The following is a 5,089-nucleotide window of genomic DNA, read 5'->3' as shown; positions in this document are numbered from 1 at the left end:
AAAGTGCTGGGGCAGATAATTTGTGCTGTTTTACCGCAAGACTTAAAATAATAACTTCGCAACCAGAAATGCCAAATAAACATGTTTTAAAATTACTCCGTCTAATAAAGACTTCTGATATTTAAAATCTAATGAATCACTCTTGTTCAGCATTAGATGAAGGGGCAACAGTTGGTGATACCTCTATTCGTGCTAAGTTAGACACTAAATCAGGGGTGTCAAACATACGGCCTGGGGGCTGGATCCAGCCTCTTGAGAGCTCTTATCCGGCCCGTGAGCCAGCCGAGGCAGCCGCCACCACCCCAGTCTCGATCTGGGCTGGCGAGGCATGGCCTGGCCCAACCAAGTGACATTTATGTCATATCCGGCCCTCGTAACGATTGAGTTGGACACCCCGCACTAAATCCTAACACTAAACAAATAGACTGATAGACTTTATGGGCTCGGCGGTTTCTGGTGCTGAACTGTAGACAAGTGTTCCTAAATATAATTGAAAAGGTAAATGGAATTGCTTTTCAATAAGGCTGCAGTCCTAAGCATGTCTCGAGGAAGTACGTCCCACTAGATTCACTGGAACGTGTTTCTGGATAGATACAGGGTCCAGCTGCCACAAGCCTTATTTACGGTCTTTTATTTACTGCATTTTTAAAATCTCCTTTTTGCTGGATGTTCAGGATGACTGGTGATTGTGCTAAAGTCACAGGGTTTATCAGCGATTCAGTAAGACATTTCAAGTCATCCTGACATGTCAGGAAAGCTTGAGAATTTCCAAATGTTGAAAGTAATGAGCAAATTATTGAAAGTATTGAAAGTGACGAGCAAATTTCACCTTCCTTTTCACTTTTCCTCCTGCCTTTATCTGGCCTTCTGCACCACCATCACTTCAGACTGTTGTCCACGCATCCCTTTCTTCACCCATTGTTGACAGCTCTGGCTATTGCTTAGATTGCAAGGTTTTCTAGGGCTGGGGTCCCAGCATGGTGCCCATGGGTGTCATAGTGTCCAACAACACCTTATCTCGTGCCCCCAAGTGTTTTCAGAAAGTAGGAGGGGCCAGGTATGGCTCATACCCTGCATGGCTTCTGGTTGGTGTTGGTTTTATTCTGTCTCTCACTTCCCTTTCACAGTGCATTATTTAGATTACCACTCTTCTTCCCAGCACTTGGACTTCCTCTGGGGGATGTATTTGGCTCCGCCTCCTGTGGTAGCCATTTTGTGGCTGCGCCCACCCCCCACCCCCGATGTCAGAATTCCAAAGGTGCCCACAGGCTCAAGAAAGCTGGGGACCCCTGTTTTAGGGGTTCTCAACATTCAGAGCGGGGATATAGCAGACTGCTTTTTCTTGGGTGTTCCTGCAGTGGCAGCAGGCTTCCTTATACCGTGAAAATAGAGGTGAAGCAACTGCTGGGTTGGGAGGTGAAGTATCTGTTGACCACTTCATACAATACGTTTCTCCTGGAAAGAGCCATAGAGGTACCGTCCTTACAACACCTAGTACTGAGCTCCGGTCCCCAGATTTGCATTAAATTATAATTAGATAGTGAACCCTTTCAGAATAGAAATGCCTTTGTAAGAAGTGCTCTAAACTGCTGCATGGATTAGAGCAGAATATACATCGGGTAATGAATACATGATAGCCGAGCAGTTGTTCATTCTGCTCAGTGAACTCCAATGAGACGATTCAGCCAACCAGTGTTTCCTTACCGTTCCACTTAGAATCATAGAATCATAGAGTTGGAAGGGACCACCAGGATCATCTAGTCCAACCCCCTGCACAATGCAGGAAATTCACAACTACCTCCCCCCACACACACTCCCAGTGACCCCCTACTCCATGCCCAGAAGATGGCCAAGGTGCCCTCCCTCTCATCATCTGCCTAAGGTCATACAATCAGCATTGCTGACAGATGGCCATCTAGCCTCTAGTGGGCACAGGCAATGGCAAACCACCTCCGAACGTCTCTTCCCTAGAAAACCCTATGGGGTCGCCATAAGTCAGCTGTGACTTAACTGCAAAAAATAAAAAATCGTCTTTGGACTCTACCGCCTGGCTGCTTCTCATGATTGGATGAACCGAAGGGGAGAGTTGAGTTTTGTGGATAAAGGACCAACTTCACATATGTTGTGCACTCCGGACGACAAATGCAGAATACAAAATATGTTTAATCGCCGAGTTAATTATCCCACTAAAGTCTAAATGTTGTTTTTCCACACTTTTCCCTCCCTAGCTCAGTTGTTTACTTTTATCATTGAGAATTTTTTTTTTAAATCCATGTCATGAAAAGCATAATTATATTCCCGCTAATCTGAAGTGTTTTCTCATTTTCAGCACCGCGGCCGGGTTCATTTCATCACTTCCCATCAGATTATAGGACTGGAAATTGCCAGCTAAAAGCAATGACTTTTGAAGCAAAAAAAGGGGGGGAAGAGTTGGGGGGCAGGGGAAGGGGGAACTGAGCCAACCACGTCTTCCTTCTAATGACGGCGCTTCAGAGATCTCCTTGTTAGACAATACATGAATAGTGAGTGAATAATTGGTTCAACGGGAGCTTCATTAGAGTCCAAGAGAGAAAACAGGATCTTTCATGTGAATAATTTGGGATGATTGGGGAAAGATGAAGCATTTATTACCACTCTGCCTTCTGCTCCACAGTCAGAAAAAAATCCAGCTCAGCTGTAGTCAAGTGTGAAAACACGTTGGAGCTGGTTCCGGCTACTCCGCGTTCTCAGCCAAACGGTGCTGACAGGCAACGTGGATTCTAACCATCGCCTCTCTCCGATTCAACGCGCCGGTGGTTCTCAGAGGCGAAGGGACCGTGTGGTAGGCCACAAGTAGTGATTGGTGCATCCGTGTACTTTGCCTTAGCAGCAGTCACCCCAATCCAGCGACTGAGCTCCACGTCTGGATGCGGCCACCTGTGTGCCCAGAGAGCCAGCGTGGTGTAGTGGTTAACAGCGGTGGTTTGGAGCAGTGGAGTCTGATCCGGAGAACCGGTTTGAGTCCCCACTCCTCCACAAGAGCAGCAGAGGCTAATCTGGTGAGCCGGGTTGGTTTCCCCACTCTTCCACATTAAGCTAGTTAGATGACCTTGGGCTAGTCACACTCTCTCAGCCCTACCTACCTCACAGGGTGCCTGTTGTGGGGAGGGGAAGGGAAGGTGATTGTAAGCAGGTTTGAGTTTCCTTTAAGTGGTAGAGAAAGTCGGCATATAAAAAACAACTCTTCTTCTGATGCAGAAGTGTATGTGGGGGTCTCCATCCCATCAAGAAACTCATCTAAGCCCATTCGACTGACCAGAAGTTACTTTTGGTTCGCTGAAGGGGATTTCCTCATGTGGACCTGCCAGTTGTTACACATGATCCCATCTGGATTGGGGGACACTGCATTTACATTCCCTGATCCTTCTAGCATTCTGGTACTCAACAAGTATTTTTCCCATATGGAGGAAACTGAACCATTAAGAAGGATAACAGTAGGAGTCCAGTAGCTCCTTAAAGACTAACAAAATTTCTGGCAAGGTCTGGCCACAGCTCGCTTCTTCAGGTACAGATAGAATGTGAGTCCATCTATCCTTAAGTAGAGACAAGTGAATTAGACACACAATGGCAATGTAAATGTCAAAAGCAAGTCAATGACATTAGCAGGCGTGATTGGCTTAGATGTGATATGCAGAGGGGTAGGAGGCATGGAGAAATCAGCACTGGTAATGAGACAGGAATCCCAGATCTCTATTCAGTCCCGGAGAATGCATAGTCTTGAGCTTCATTATTAGCTGTAATTCAGCACTCTCACTTTCTAATCTCCCTTCAAAATCGCTTTGTAAGAGAAAGTTTTATAGCATAAGCATTTACCAAGCCAGCTACTTCGGATAAATGAAAACCTCCTCCAGGCTGTTGTGAAGATTCCAAAAAACTATTCTGTTCCTGAGTTTATTGGAAGATGCCAAATTGGACCAGGGGTAGGGGCTTGAGACACAATGAGCCCCCCCACCAGGAGAGCAGACCACAGGGGGTCAAGGCAGGGTTGTTCTATGTACATGGCCGAAGGTTAGAGGACTGTGGAGACCTTGCTCATTTATTTATTAATTAAAATCTCTATGGTGTACTCGGGAGTGCTTGGATAGATGGGTTCTCCCACTCCGGCAAGGAAGGCCTGCTCTGAGTTTGCATGATTTAAAAGAAATGCATCGCTTGGAGGGGCCACTTTTGCAGTGGTCTTGTATCCCTGTTTGTATCGAAACAAAGAGATCATTTGTCAGAGCCAAATGATAAAACCCAGAGGAAGCCCACAACTGTTTTGTTAATACTACTGCTAGTGGTGGTGGTAGATGCTCAGTGGTAGAGCCTCTGCTTGGCAAGCAGAAGGTCCCAGGTTCAATCCCTGGCATCTCCAGTTGAAGGGACGAGGCAAGTAGGTGATGTGAAAGACCTTTCTCTGCCTGAGACCCTGGAGAGCGGCTACCGGCCTGAGCAGGCAATACTGACTTTGATGGACCAAGGGTCTGATTCGGTATAAGGCAGCTTCATGTGTTCATGTGTTCACTACTAGTAGTAGTAGCAATACTGCTGCTGCTGCTACTATTACTAGCAACGATGATGTATAATTCCTTCTGCTTTTTCCTCTGGTGGCTAAGGATTGATGGAACAGTCTAAAAGGCAGGCAGACAAAAACTGTGGCCGAGGGACAGCTCCAGCTCTGGTTACTCGGGAGAAAGGGAAGAGTGTGGCGGGGGGGGACAAGGGTCTCTCCCCCCCATCACTTAATTAATAGAAAGAGCCCAGTGCCTCTGCCAGCATCTCCTCAGCAAGGTGGATTCTTCTACAAAAGGCCTCATTCATGAGTTGCCAAGAGATCCGTGACCTGTTCTAGAATTCACACAAAAAACAGGGGTGGGGAGAGACACAGCAACAACCAAGGGGCTAATTTAGCAGCTTGCGGGGTGCAGCTGGCGCTCCTGTTTGTACTGGGGCAGGGGGGCGGTTTCCTCCCTCTCTAGGATTAATCCCTTCCTCCCCTCTTATTTTTTTAAACATATGAGATCACCGCCACAGGGAGGGAGTCGCGTCACTTTGCTGCTGCCTGGGTTTC

Source organism: Euleptes europaea, chromosome 4 (genome assembly GCF_029931775.1).
Source record: "Euleptes europaea isolate rEulEur1 chromosome 4, rEulEur1.hap1, whole genome shotgun sequence".
Lineage (NCBI taxonomy): Eukaryota > Metazoa > Chordata > Lepidosauria > Squamata > Sphaerodactylidae > Euleptes > Euleptes europaea.
The sequence above is the reverse complement of the archived record's forward strand: the minus strand, read 5'-3'. Positions refer to the sequence as shown.